This window comes from Mixophyes fleayi, chromosome 1, assembly GCF_038048845.1.
Source record: "Mixophyes fleayi isolate aMixFle1 chromosome 1, aMixFle1.hap1, whole genome shotgun sequence".
Classification (NCBI taxonomy): domain Eukaryota; kingdom Metazoa; phylum Chordata; class Amphibia; order Anura; family Limnodynastidae; genus Mixophyes; species Mixophyes fleayi.
In genome coordinates this window covers 429568399-429584837 of record NC_134402.1, presented here as the reverse complement: position 1 = coordinate 429584837, position 16439 = coordinate 429568399, and positions in this window count along the sequence as shown.

Below are 16439 nucleotides of genomic sequence, written 5' to 3'. Positions count from 1 at the left end.
GCCCTCCACGGCGATCCAGCTCCATTTCACAGAGGGACACCGAAGGGATAGCACAGTTCTTGGCTTTTGGACAGCATCATAGGTAGAAAAGAAAGAGGAGGGGTAGCAGTGTTCTTCAAAGTCTCCAGTGACATTCAGGAGAGCTCCATTGCTCCATTGCTAATTGTCATTGCTGAAATAGAAATAATAGGTCTGGCAGGCTTGGTCTTCTAAATCTGCAGTCACATTGTACTGTGTTATATAAGTAACACACAAAGAGGAGAGCTCCATTGCTAATTGTCATTGCTGAATAGGTCTGGCAGGCTTGGTCTTCTAAATCTGCAGTCTTTGTTTGAAAGTGTATGAAAATAATATTGTGACCAGTGAGGTGGTCAAAATTGACTGCAAATGACTTGAAATTAGTGTTATTGAGATTAATAATAATGTAAGGGGGGAAAAGCCAAAATATGTGATTTTAGCAAAAAAAATAGGGATTTTTGAAAAAAATTGGGATCCGAAACTAAAACACGCAAGGGTGGTTTTGACAAAACACAAAGTTAATCCAGATCTAAAACCAAAACCAAAACCAGAACACGGAGGTCAGTGAACATCTCTAACTATAACTAACCACAATACGCATATACAGCAAATGAGTACAACAGTAATTGACCCCCTTTTACTTATCCAGCAAATAGACATCATCCTCAGACACATATTATACAGATAGCCACACTGTTACACATATAATACCAGAAATAACACACCATGTACTGCAGAGACATGCCCCTTTAGCCAGTGTTATCTTGTAGAGATGCCTGGAAATTGATAGCCGAATGCTGCACAGACCCTTCTCCCCCCCCCCCCTTCCTACATCTAATCATATGTTGCACAGATACCACTAATTGCCAGGCATATGTTCCACAGATTGCCCACCAAACTGCCAGCTGTCTGTTGCACATTAATGTTACTAATACATGTAGTGTAACAAGTATCTGATCCTGGCAGAAAGATTGCTTTTTATGGATTTAGATCAGGTGAATAAAGTTTCTGCCAGCTACGTAGGTGGAGAATAAAGTAGTAGTTCAAGTGGAAACTTGATGAGTAGGCTGCTTGTTTTGTAAAAAAAATATATAATTAATATACTCCATTGTTTCACAGGCAGAGATAGAATGATTGTGGAGGGAGAACTTATTAGAGATCCCGCACTGTGTTTCTAATTGTAAATTGTTTGTAAATTCCACATTTCGCTGCCATCCAATGAGGTTAGATAAATTGCTCAATATTTCAAATCTATTTGGATGTATGTAGAAGAAGCAAAAGAAGGGGGATGTGTGTAGAAGAGGAACAGGAAGAGGAATGTGTGTAGAAGAAGCACAGGGAGGGCGGATGTGTGTTGAATATCCTGTCCATCCACCAGCGGTGTTTCTACCTTCCATCTTACTCGCCTTCTCTCTGCCACCTTCACTCCTCCTCTCCTATCTTACCCTCTTTCCAAAAACTTTCAGGTCAGTGAGAATCAGCTTGAGGCATAAAGAGCAGAGTCCAACCATTATTATTCACGTAGTGGCAACTTTATTTTATTTCAGCTGATGTTTGTCAGAGAACAACTATTGGGTTTTTTCTTTTTAAATTGCCCCCACAGGGATCAAAGAGGGAGGAAGGGGTTGACCTGCCAGGTTGGTCTGTACTAGGTACCACAGTTTTTGATGGCAGCCTCACATATACAATTATATATAAATTGATCCCACGGTTAATTGATTTTAACATGTAAACAATATATTATCAATATATAGCATTAGTTCAAATAAACACAATTATATGCCCTGTGAGCAGAGAGAGTTGTAAGTCGCCCATGAAACTCTGTTGCAATTGGCCTGATCTTTGTGACTTTTCCACAAGTCTGGAGCTTAATCAACTGCCATGAAAATGCAGGATATCAATTTAATTTGGACAACCGGCACATTACTAAGGCACAATATTCACGCAGTTGAGGCAGACAGTTTGTGGAGTGAACCTATAGTCACAAGAATGCTGCTGCATCCGTTCACTGGAAACTAGATCACTAGTAGCCGGTAGCATCGCTGATCATCTGGCTCCTTCTCAGAGCGCTGATGGCACTGGCTTCTAGTGAATTAACTAGCAGCCTGTAAGTACGGTACATAGATAAAAGGTCTTGACAAGCAGTTGTATAATGATTGATCGGTTACATGGCTTGGTCTGCAATGTATGTGCCAGAGTAAATAAGGTGTTGGTGTATTCAACAATACTTCCAGCAGTTTTAATCAGGTGTGGGAGGTTTGGCTGAAACACCCAGTGGGTGCACATTTGACAAGACTAGGTGACTAAGAAGAATATACATTCCTAAACTGTGATTACTACAAAGGTTATTGCGGAAGACAAACGTTTAACAGATTCAGTTATTAAAACAGATTAAATACAATTAGTGTATAGATATAGTGGGCCTGATTCATTACACATGCAAAATGAACGTATTGTGCTCTTTTGAAAAGACACACATAATTGGTGCGTACGCACGTCTGTATTCAACTACAAGTGGATCTGAAGAAACATCTCCTGTTCAATACGGGACTGGGTACAGTCTGCATACACAGCACTTGCCATATTTAGGCAGGTACAATACACTGCTGGATACATACAATACATAGGTGGAGTATAAAGTCGTAGCAGAATGCACAGAAAAAAAATATAATCAGTTATTTTCACCTGTTAATAATATGGGGCCTGATTCATTAAGGATCTTAACTTAAGAAAGTTCTTATTTCAGTCTCCTGGACAAAACCATGTTACAATGCAAGGGGTGCAAATTAGTATTCTGTTTTGCACATAAGTTAAATACTGTCTGTTTTTTCATGTAACACACAAATATCAACTTTAAATTTCAGTGTACAAATAAGCTATCAAGTATTTGTGTGCTACATGAAAAAACAGTCAGTATTTAACTTATGTATTTAACACCACTCGGCAAAGCCTTTAAAAATTATATGCGGCACAGGAGAGTACCACTGGACTGGAGTTATACGGCTGTACCACTGGACTTATATGGCAGGATCAGTGGACTTATACGGCAGTACCACTGGACTTATACGGCAGGATCAGTGGACTTATACGGCAGTACCACTGGACTTATACGGCAGTACCACTGGACTTATACGGCAGTACCACTGGACTGGACTTTTGCAGCACAGGACAGCACCATTGGATTTATATGGTTGTACCACTGGAATAGACTTAAGCAGCACAGGACAGCACCACTGGATTTAAATGGCTGTACCACTGGACTGGACACAGGAGAGCACCACTGGACTGGACTTATATGGCAGTGCCACTGGACTGGACTTAAGCAGCACAGGACAACACATGACAGCACCACTGGAATTATGGCAGCACCACCACTGGACTGAGCAGGACAGAGCACAGGACAGCACCACTGGACTGAGCAGGACAGAGGACACCACCACACACCCTCCCTCTTCCCTCTCCAATGCCCGAGTGAAGATGGCGGCGGGAAGCGGGGAATAATATGAATCCGGATCTCACAAGATCCGACGGCGGGATGATGACGTTTTGCCTCGTTCTGAGTTTTGAGTCGGGCGGGAATCCCCGAACAGTGCTCGGATCCGGGCTCGGATCGGCACTGATCGTGGGTGTTCGGATTTCAAAAATCCGAACCCGCTCACCCCTAATATACACAGTGCTTTTTTTGTAAGAAAAAAGGTGCCGGAACTAACATCACATAGTCAATCACTGTACACACACCCACACATGTCAGTTGTGTAACAAAACATAACGGTCGCCGCCCACAGTAAGCACTCAGCGCGCGACCACACAACCAATCACAAGCTGAGCAGTGCCACAAGCCAGGCAGTGTCATCACAACCAGCGCGGACGATGTACGCATGCATTTGACTCGATACACAAGCAGCAGCCCGCATGCACGTTTTAATGATTTTGCCGCCGACCTGCTACACTCCACAGGGCTATTGAAGTCCACATGGACCAAACATCAAATGCTCAAAAGTTACTTTTAAAACTTGGAAAATCCGTCGAAAAAATGTGCTGGAACTCAGTTCCGGTGAGTTCTATGACAAAAAAAAGCACTGGATATAAGAGGACAAGGAAGGAGCTCAAGGAGACAAAAGTGCAATGGAGAGATAGAGTGGGGTACGAAATATGTAGGGATTAATGTAAATTGGTTGGAAATTAAAATAGTAAACTATATAATAAAGTATGTAGGGAGAATTTCCATCTTGTTTTTTTATTGGGAGGGAAGAGCTAAAGGTACAATGTGCCCTGGGCCCTCCTTGGTCTAGAATCAGCCCGGGCCCCAAGATATTATACAGCGCTATACAGAGAATGATTAATCATTCACACAAGTCCCTGCCACAATGGAGCTTACAGTCTAAGTTCTCTACCTCACAAGCACACAAACATATACACACTATGGCCCATTTTTCTATTGCCAATTAACCTACCTGTATGTTTTTGGACTGAGGGAGGAATCTGGAGTACCCAGAGAAAACCCAGACAAACACAGGGAGAACATACAAACTCCACACAGATAGTGCCCAGGTCACAATTGATTACTTTGTAATGCTTTCAGCTTCTCAATAGCTAAAAACAGATCCATTCACCCTTCAGGTACATAAATAATATGTGCTGCTTTGTACTGTACAATCATAATTATTAGTTTATCCTAAATAAAATTGTCAGGCTTGTATTACACAAATTGCATTTGTGTACACCCAGGCAGGAACTCATAAGTCTAAATTTATAAGTGACTATCCTAACACTGTTTATTGCAAAGTGTAGCAAAAATACCTTTTAGTTTGATGAAGAGTTTCATTATTTGATACAGATCAACGGGGGATTCAGATGAAAACCAGGGCTTACGATTATTTTTATTCAGTTAATTTTTTTAAGATGTGTATGTGTTGTTTTTTTTGCTTGTTTCGTATAATGGGCAAGTGTCAATTTATGCTGTGAATTTATACTGGGATAGAGCCAGATCACCCACCATGCAACTTAGGCACGTATAGCACTGAGGGGTCCGGATTACCCTAATCCACTTTTAGGTTTCTTTCTAACCCATTTTTATAGTTTATTTTTATTTTCTGAGTGGAATACCTTTTCTTATTGGTCTAGAATTTGTATTCTTCCTCCCACTCCTCCTGCTACTTATTGTCTTCAAGCACCAGCGTGCCTCCAGGCAGACAGGGAGATGGGCAGCCACTCCAACTAGAACCTCAACTCTGCCCTGCCTCTAGCAATACTTAAGTTATTAGGGGAGGAGCTAATGGCGTCAGCATCACTGTTGGCAATACGGGGGAGGGGCAGACAACTATGCGCACATTCTGAACTGTGCTATGATTGGCAGTTCAGCAACTGATTGGTAGATTGTCAGTTCTGCTGCTGAACTACCACTCAAGGGAGTGCTACCTTCTAAGAGAAATCACTAGGCGGCAAATGGAAAGTGGAAGTTACAGCAGTGTCCACACTCGTCTACAAATAGAAGATCCATTTACAGGTCATTTACATCACATAAAATAGAGTAGTATAGTGGAAAGATACAGGGGAAAGCTTTCGGATGGACGAGGTAGCAAGGATGATCAGAGAGAGGGGGCCCAAAACAGCCATCTAGCCTAGTGCCACATGGGATATTAATCTGACTTGTACTGGACCACTAGGGTGGTATTTGCCATTCCTAGAAGGTCTGGAAGAGCCCTAGCACTTTTCAGCATGGGGCTAGTAGTTTCTTGGAGGTTGTTGTGTGAGTTATTATTGGAGCATCATTCTACAATGATTAATCATTTGTGAACTCTTTGGTTATGCTGAATATTGAAAGCTTCCACCACAGTCATAGTAAAGAAATGCTAGTTAGCTTTCAATATTGAACAGTATCTGGTAACAGGTAACAAAAGAATTAAACAGTTAAATAAATAAATAAATCTCTTTTGATGTGGGGGGAAAGAACATTGCTAAGGTGCTCTGGGAACATGAGAACACAGAGCTAAAAACGAAGGATCACTTGGAAATCATATGACCTCTCCAGCATGGTGTCCAAATGAGTTGTCCTTAAGACGCAAGTTTGTCTAGTAATGTAAAACTCTATGTGGGGGTTCCACATTTATTTCAATATGCCCGTTCACGTCGATGCTTGTACATGCATACAAGTTTTAATTTTTTTTCACACCTCTAGTTTTAAATTTTGAACTAAACTAGAGTGTCTGAAATTCAGTAATAGGAAACTGACCCATTGTGGCAGTATGGACCTCCTATGCCACAGTGTCATGTTGCTGTGGACCAAATGGGCTTCCCTTGCCACTGTTCCCTTTCTTTATCCCAATTGCGGCCCTCGCAGTAGGAGGGGCTCTGCTGCCACCACTAAGCTCCTTCACTGGCTCCTAAAACCGCTTCATCCTGGTAATGTACCTCCTTGTTGGGCACCTGGGCTGGTACCCCTGACCTCTTCTTTCAGATCAGGGTTACTGTGGATGGTTCCCCCTAGCCTATCATGCTGACCAGAGATGCACATTAGCAGACAGAGCGCTGTTATTAGATGCTGGGTCCCAACCTCAGAACAGCCAGATAACAGATTAGAGAAATCTAATCTGTAACCCTCAGGAATTACAGCACAGGGAAGTAGGTGTTAAAAGCAGGATCTTGAAGCAGTGATGTTTATTAGCTAAAGAAGTCCTTATAAGCACAGTTACAGACTAGTTAGTAGGACTAGTGATCTCCAGAAGCTCAGATGGTATAATACTACATTACATGGACAACAGGGCTTTTTTTGCACAGTTTTACACACATAATCTGGCAGGAGGTAATCCAGCCTCCAGCCCCTTTAACCAATCCAGACTGATTCATGCAGCCTGCGTGTAAATTAGACTGGGGGGATTAAAACTTTTTACATGGTTGCTATTGGCAGGGGGGTGTTTACTTCCTCCCTGTCCATGAGTTGCCGGTGAGAGGACACTCAGCCTCCTCTCCTGCCCTGGTACCAAAGAGTCTACGGTGGGTGAATTAAAGATAAATCACCACTTCCAGGGACCCTACATCGGGGTGTGAAAGTCAAGTAATTGGATGAAGTTGTTTCAAATTAATAAACATCAATTTAATTGGCTTTATGTGAAAATATGCGAATAGTACGCTACAGAGTGGAAGGACTTATATACACCTACATTTGTAAATAGTTCACTTTAATAAAGTTCCAGCCCAAAATCTTTTATATTCAAATGTAATAGATTTAATAGTTTAATATAATAATGTTAAAACCACTTTATTGACATCTAAGGTTCAGGATATTGGAAATGTATCATGTTTACTGTCATACTAATCCACTTTTTACCATCAGAAATCCGCTACTATTGGCTAAGCGATCGCACCCTGTGTATGCCAATAATGGATGATAAAGGATTAATGATCAAAATGATATTGTGTTCGGAATACTAATCGGCTGGATTGAACCAGTATTTCTGTGAACTCCTGAGGGAAGATGCGTAGGCAACAGTTGGAGTAAATTGCTCCCCACCCTTGGAGAGCATCTTTTGAACCGACCTGCATTGTGCTGGACTGTCCTAATTCCTGAACCAATGGAAAATGCTTTTACAATTGCGCTGTTTACTCTATGACATCACCACTGTTTTTTATGTACCACAAACTGTATATAAACCAGGCAATGTGACCATTATTCAGTCTACTTTAATCACAGGCTTCAGGACTGAATGACTGTTTGCTGGATCCAGTGCACTGCGTATGTATCGGCTGTACTTTATTTTATTGTAAATTGTTACATCTTGCTATTAAATCTCTTCTGTGCTTTGGAACCACATTGATCGCAACAGACAATATTTATTGATAGCAACAATACGAACATATCAGGGGTCTGGCTCTCCACTCTGGCCAAAAATAGTACCAGGGGGTGGAGGGCAGCCTGATCCCGGGACGGCAGTACCCAGCTGCCCCTACCTGGAGCTTTCTGAGCTCCAGTATGCTGCAGCCTGCTGGGTTCCCCAGGAGGTTGTTCTGTAAACCCCTCTGGCAGCCACTGCAAGCTGACTGCTGGGGGGGTGAAGACTCCAGGACTGCTTCTGCAGCCCCGGCTGGACCACCAGGGAAGGTTAGTACATTTCTTTTATTCAAACATACATATGTACTAGTTTGAGTATACATCCCGGAGCCTAGCGCTGGGAGTTAACCCATTCGCCGCTGCGGGGCGGTTACATACCAGTGCCGCAGTGACCATACATTAACATAATAATTCATTCATTTAAAACACTTAAAGATGTACTTTTATACACTCCCTGGCGCCTACAAGGGGTTTAACCCTTTCATTGCTGCGGCCCTGGTTGCTAAACGTCGCAGCGCATACTAAACACATCTTTTAATTTATTGCATACATTTTTTCACAGCGCCGGTCATTTCTTTCCTCCCGGTGTCAGAGTCCATTTAAAAATGGCAGACGCAGAACTAAGGGACGCGGCCACACCTGTAGATCACTATTTTTTTTATTTATATTTCTTCAAATTGGCCTTAAATTTAAGCACCCAGCACATATTGTCAACAACAGCAGAAAAAAAGGATCCTGGAGTTATAGTATCAGGTATATGAAGGTAAGCGAGCAGTTTAATGTAGTAATAGGAAAAGCCAGTAAAATTCTTGGTTGTATATGAAATTTACTGCATGTTGTTGTCAACTAAAAGATCTAAAGTACACCTAGATTTATTTCCAGCAACAGTAAAGTTAATTTATATTTTAACATGAAGTTTTACAGCTCCAAAAATGCATAGTTATAAATTTTCCCACACTAAAAGTCATCTCCAAGTGCCAACCAATCTCTCTGTTTTATTTGATACACCTCTTAGGAATTAGATATTTTGTATTGACTTTATTACTTAATTTTGTTAATTATGAAGAGAAAAGTAAGAGAATGTCAGTACATAGGGTTAGTGGATAAGAAGCCAACAAGAAAACAATTTTAACCATGGTGTTGTTTCTTATGAAATATTTGTTTGAGATAACTAATGTTTTCATTTATTAAAGTATAAGCTATACAACTCACTGCAGGGCTTAAATAAGGGAAAGAGGATTATGTTACCCATAGCTACCAATCAGATATTAGCATTCATTAATATGAGTACACTAGAGTCATATCCAAAGCGGATATCCAATTTGTTACCATGGGTCCAAGTATGTAGTTGTGTAGTATTTATATGTTCCTGTTGGGAGCACTGTTTGTTAAATGTTTCATCTTATGAAGTCTAGTGATTTACAGTTAATGGACACTCCATTCAAAAACATATTTTTTCTTATTGAAATCATTATGCTGGGTACTATATTCTACTAAAATAACTCCTGGGGGTAAATGTATCAAGCTGCGAGTTTCCGGTGGGTTTGAAAAGGGGAGATGTTGCCTATAGCAACCAATCAGATTCTAGCTATCATTTATTTGGTACATTCCACAATATGATAGCTAGAACATCTCCACTTTTCAAACCCGCCAGAAACTCACAGCTTGATGCATTTACCCCCTGATATTTTAAATAATACTTTTGCCAGAAATCGCCAGCTGAATACTGAGAAACACACTATTTTTGCCATTGGACATAGGTTGCGAATAACTGAACTTCCTTAGCAACATCCATAAACATGGAAACGATCAGCACAGCCCACTTTTGTTTCCATGGTTACAGAAGTTGCTAAGGCATGTCAGTTATTCACAACCCGTCTATCAAATGGCAGCAACAATGTATTGTTCAGTTTACAACAAGCAATTTCAGGCACAAGTCCTATTTCAAATATTAGGAATTATTCCAGCAAGTTGTTGTTCCCATAATAATTTAAATTCCGTTAACGTTTGCAGAAAAAATTAATACCGAAAATTATTGTTTTGTGCTGTACATATAACATATATTAATTTAAAACAATATAGTTATATACTTATCCAGGTTTCTGCATCTAGCCATTTATTCTGTACTACACCTAGCCCATAAGAACTGACACACTATGTTTAAATCAGGACTAGATCCCATAAAACAAATAAAAGGATTCAGTTTTCAAGTCTTTTCATGCCTGGAATTTATTATTAAAATTGTTTCAAATGTTGCGCAATCTGAAAATAATTGTGCATAAATCACTCCAATTATTGTTCTCTTCTGCTGTTGAGTCATGTTTAAGTATGTGTTTGCAAGAATATGCCACCTAAATGCCACTTCATTGAACTTCTGTTCTGTAATTGGCATTTAACCTTTGAAATTAGCTACAGTAGTACCTGCAGGTGATGTGTCATGATACAATATTATTGTGTGCGGTTATTGCTCATCAACTTTATAAATAATTAAATTCTCAGATTATTTTTTTTTAATGCTCCTTCACATAAATTCAACAGGTAAAGGTTTGTAACACCTATGATATAATAGCTTCTGTAGAGTGTTGTGCCTCTGAAAGATATGCAGTATGAACACCACAAAATTCTCTTTGCTGCAGTTCTCAGAAATCCAGCCTCAAAATTCAACCAGTGAGCCACTAAAAGGCGACAATTGAGTATGATTGCCTTTCCCAATTCATGTCACCCCCCTTCCAGTCTCTGCAGAGGAGCAGGCAACAGAACACTATGAGATAGAGCTAAACAAGATACCTGAAATTAATTATTTAGGTTTTTTAGTGTATCTGTTATTTAGTTTTTTTGTAATTATTTCATTAAAGTTTAGTAATGTAGGGCCTGATTCATTAAGGATCTTAAATGAAGAGGATTCTTATTTCAATCTCCTGGACAAAACCATGTTACAATGCAAGGGGTGCAAATGAGTGTTCTGTTTTGCACATAAGTTAAATACTGACTGTTTTTTCATGTAGCACACACATATCAACTTTAAATCTCAGTGTACAAATAAGCTATCAAGTATTTGTGTGCTACATGAAAAAACAGTCAGTATTTAACTTATGTGCGAAACAGAACACTCATTTGCACCCCTTGCAATGTAACATGGTTTTGTCCAGGAGACTGAAATAAGAATCCTCTTCATTTAAGATCCTTAATGAATCAGGCCCGTATTTATTTGTTAGTTTCTTTTTGATGGTTTTTTTCTTTTGATAGTAGTTTAACGATCTTTTATTAGTTTTTATATATATATATATATATATATATATATATATATATATATATACAACACAACAGACAGTGTGCACAGCAAATATATAAAAAGTTCACTGTCGTGCCAATTCGTGGTAGATAATAGTTCCACAAGAAATCCAACACCAGCAGATTTTTCTTCTGCGCGTCCTTCCCTTTTTATCACCCGATCTCCACGGGGAAATAGCAAATCCCTAAACATCAAACAAACAGGGGTGCTTCCATGGTGTGTTATCCAAGTTAAAAGGTTTATTCAAAGGAATAAAATTGCACGTACCAGATAATCAAAGGTTTCACGCACAGGTTGATGTTTTAGGATATATATATATATATATAAGAATGAGGAGACTGAATGAAAGCCAACTTGACCTCCAGCCAGATGCTCATCCAGCCCCTGCTGGCGGTGACAGTAGAGAAGTAGGACAGACATCTGGAGCACCAGCATCTTCTGTTGAAACCACCAGCAGCCAGGCACAGGCTGGCATCGGGGCAGGGCAGCATCTGCCCCCCTGGGCTGGTCCCATAGTGGGCTACCTTGGGCTGGGTCATTGGGCCTCCTGCATTGTTTTTCCTTTAAAATGTTCCTAATAGGCTGCTTAGTTGAATCATTCCCTCCCCTACCTCTGAGCTAGCTACAATTTGCCAGCCCTCCCCTGCCAGCTGCAGTGCTAGCACAGCATCTGCTGTTGTGCCACCTGTACTTGAGCACTAGTGAGCGATGTTGGTTTTCTAGATCTGGTGGGGAGTCCCAGTTCTGAGGACATCTGTTTCATCAGGGAGTATGGGACTGTGGGTAGACTTCCCCACTTCCCTTCCTAGTTTAGACAAACCAACGCACGTCACTTTTGACCTTCAGACTATAAAGGTCATTTAAGAACTACAATGTGTGTTTACCACAAAAATACCTTGTATTGAAACTGAAGAGCATAGGGGTGCCTGCTTAATCTCTGCTACTGTGTAGAAGTGTAAAAATTCCAACAAAGTCCAGCTTTAGATAACTGTAGCCAATCAGAGTGGCTTTGCTCTGATTGGCTACAGTATGAGAAAGCTGTTATGATTTGCTATTTGCATATAGACTCCATGTGGGGTATCAAAGAACTACAGGCTTAGGCTACCTGAAATGTATGCGGGTCCCTTAGGCATTCAAACATTGAGTATCTCACCCCAGCTGTATATTGACAGGATGATGTGCATCTGTCTGATGTAGGCATCAATATATTTAATTGGCACCAGCAGGATGCAGTGGAGATGGATTCGTTTGGGTTGGGGAGAACTTTCCAATTTAAGATGTGAAATGGTTTTTGCTCTGACACATGTGGTAGCAACAGCTCAGAATGCGGATTGGGAACAAATGAGCAATGGTAGTGATCTGGCCTTACAAAGGACCTGAAGGTTTTTCTCTCAGGTATGGGGTTCCTGCATCCCCCAACCACTTGGATTTATCATTGGGCGGTAGTGGGCTTGGCATCCATGACTCAGTAGCTAAGTTTCCTATTCCGATAGTCAATAAACTGAGTGGCCTTTTCTCAACACGTTCTTTGTTGTGTTTTTATTGGGATGTTGGTACATATGGTTATTTGTGTCAAGGGAATGGGATGAATACACAGTCTGCATTTAAGTTTTAGGCATGCCATGAGTTAACTGGTCATTAGTTTTTGGTCAACCCCTTTTCTTAAAATTCTGTTCCTTATCCTAGAGCTTCCACTGTTGTTTGAAGCGAGAGTCTTGACCATGCCATTCATAAGACATAAACAACTGCAATTTACAGGGCAGGAAGACTGAATTTGTTCAACAGCTATTCACTCCCTCGCTTGGTTCTAATCTATTGAGTCAGTATGGTCAGTTTGACTCATCTCTTAATGTCAGTGGCTGCCTTGTTATCCTTAATGTGGTCTAATTTCTGGTTACAGGCAACGGTTGAGATCCTAGGCATTCCCATGTTAAAGCTACATGAGGAGGACAGAATATAATGCAGGGAATGGTCAACATTTTATGATTCAGTTCACACATCTGTCTAATAGACAACACTACCTGATTCAATTTAAGTTATAGAATTTAATTTATTTATGTAATTATGCTTAAGCACATAGCAAAACAAGAAAATCAATAAATACCTTAAGAATAGTTGATTAAAATATTAGTGGGAGTACAGTCGATATAATTATGTCTCTGCACTTTCAGACAGTTCAACAGTTAAGTGCAACAGTTACTCCAGAAACATGCTATTCTAGTAGTCTGAACAATCATAATTAATTACATGTGAGGGTCTCTATAATGTCCTTTATAAAATATAATTGATGAATAATCAGTTTCCCTGGTGTCTACATTCAGCACATAAAAGTACATAGAATTCATTCAAAAGCAAATGGTTTAATTTTTTTTTAACAGCTTGATTTGTTTATAATGTCATCTGGCTTCATGACCTTAAAAAACTAATTAAAACATCATAAAGTACAATGACCCTTTGGTGGATACAGTAAAACACAGCTGGGGAAATGTCATTTATCATGCAGCAAAACTTACTAGCAGTTTGATATTCTTGGAAATTTTACAGATAGTTTTAATAAGAGCATTTTGACGTTAAAAAAGAGTTCTGTTGGCAATTGTCTGTATACACCAATAGTCAAGCCTAAAAAATGTATTTGTCCCTTTAATTAAAAATTGTCTGTTCGTGATTAAATCCATCTTCCTGTGGACACTTTTCTTCTGTAAATCCACCCAGCTGTTAGAAAAATCAATATAGACTTGTTCACCTTTATTAGAACTCATCAGTGTAAGATCGGACTTTTTGCTCATCATGAAATGCACAACAGTGACAGCTTCACTAAAAGAAAGATTTCTAAAAGCTCTAGAACAATATGCAAATAAGTCTTTTATATTCAATGAATGTCATATTCTCCCTTTTGTCAGATATTTTTTCCTTGTAATCTGAATTTCCCAAACAAGCAGAGAACACCGTCACTGCGCTAGATAGGTGGATGTCATCGAATTGTTGACTAAAAATGGAACTGATGGCTTTGAAGCTCTAGGTTCCTCTCCCAAATAGTGTCATCATCATCATTTATTTATATAGCGCCACTAATTCCGCAGTGTTGTACAGAGTACTCATATCAGTCCCTGTCCCAATAGAACTTACAGTCTAAATGCCTAAACATACAGACAGACCAGGGTCAATTTGATAGCAGCCAATTAACCTACTAGTATGTTTTTGCATTGTGGGAGGAAATTGGAGAGTTCAGAGGAAACCCACGCAAACACAGGGAGAACATACAAACTCCACACAGATAAGGCCATGGTCAGGAATTGAACTTATGACCGCAGTGCTGTGAGGCAGAAGTGCTAACCACTGAGCCACCGTGCTGTCACCAAATCCTATCAAAATTATTTTTTAACGAAAAAAGGTTCAGGTCACCCAACAGGACATTTAGTATGCAGCCATGTGACTCCAAATAATTGGAAAATTCATCATCATCATAATCATCATCATCTTTTATTTGTAAGGCATGGGACTCGGAGTGGTAGATCATACAGAGAGAGTAGTATCAGATAGGGGTAGCATAGGCTATAATGAATAGAGGTATAATGCGAGAGAGCTTGATCCATTTTGTTAAATGCAGAGCATTATAAAATTCAAATTATTCTTAATTGCTTCTCCAACATTTTACTGTCTCTTAAAATCTGCTACCCGAGACGGCTGCATTAGTTCTTTCTCAATATAGTTACTCATTATTCACTAAAGGCTGTCAGCACAAAAGACCATGGTCCTCTTCACCCTCAGTTCCGTTATGATTTCTGTAATATGGCTAAAAAGATTCTTGCAGTGATCAGCACAACATGAAGTTAATCATAACAGGAGAAGGGTCAGATGCCTCTTTCTACCTAGAAGGAACAACACGGTAGGTAAGCTTGAAATCATATATCTAATTTCCCATAACTTACAGGACACGTTTAATAATCCCAGTAGGGAGCATGTTAGCAACATTTTGCATTAATACATTGAGTTAATGTTTAACTTGGATCCAGGAAACCCGCAGCGTACTTTTCCCAGTAAGCTTTTCTTTTTTTTTGCTGTGAAAGTCACCGATGAATTTTTCCCTCCACATATTCAGTGTCCCTTCTGCAGTAATCACGTTTTCAGGAAATATTGAGTCAGGATATGTCAGAGGGAAGAGATCCTGCATGTTGCATGTAAATATTTACTGAAACCATATGTCACACAACGTGCAAAACTAATGTGATTTTGTTATATGGGATGTAAAGGTGAAACCATCAGCTCCGAGTACAACTCACCGCCCTGTTTGGACCATTATTAAATTTAAATTGTCTTAATTTCTTCAAACGCACTGCTCATTTTCCCCTCTTTAGCTATTAATAGACTCAGGAATGTAGGGGGTCATCATGGCAGTTTTCATTCAACTAGGTTTATTTAACAAAATCAGCGTATTTATCAAAGGGTTACCGTCGGAGAATGCAGTGCTATCCCCCACTAGCAAAGATTCACCGGGTTACATCCCCTGCAGCTCACTCCTATGGGGGATTCTCCCTCAACCACACTCCCAGACCCGGAAACAGACAAGGTGGTGGAGTAGGCATTCTACTCTCTCCAACCTGCACCTTCCAAGTCAACCCTCTGAACCCTCCCTCTCATTCTCTTCCTTTGAAGTCCGTACTATCCATCTATTTTATCCTCTACACCTTCGTGTTGATGACATTTATCGCCCCCAGGTCCAGTTTCTCAATTCCTTGACAACTTTACGGCCTGGCTCACTTATTTCCTATCCCTTGTCCTGCCTATTCTCATACTAGGTGATTTCAACATTTCCATTGATAATCCCACTGTCTCTTCTGGCACTAAACTTCTTTCACTTACTTCCTCCTTTGGTCTCTCCTAATGGACTTCATCTCCCACCCACTGTGATGGGCACTCCCTTGACCTTGTCTTCTCCCGTTAATGCTCCATCTCTAGTTTCTCCAATTTACCCTTCCCACTCTCTGACCACAACCTCCTTTCTTTCAGCCTCACCTTATCTCACGCCCTTTCCCCTGCACCCAAATACACACGTACACAAAGAAATCTAAGTACTCTTTACCCAATCCACTTCTCATTTTCACTAAAACAACTATTTTCTCCAATGACTGCATTGTTCTGCCCTAATCAGGCTGCCGCTTTCTATAACAAAAAATTCACTTCAGCCCTAGACAATGCAGCTCCAGCTACTATATATAGTCTCCGACGATCCAAACACCATCCATGGCACAACAAACAGACCTGCTACCTGCAGAAGTGCTGCCGCACTGCAGAGCGCCACTG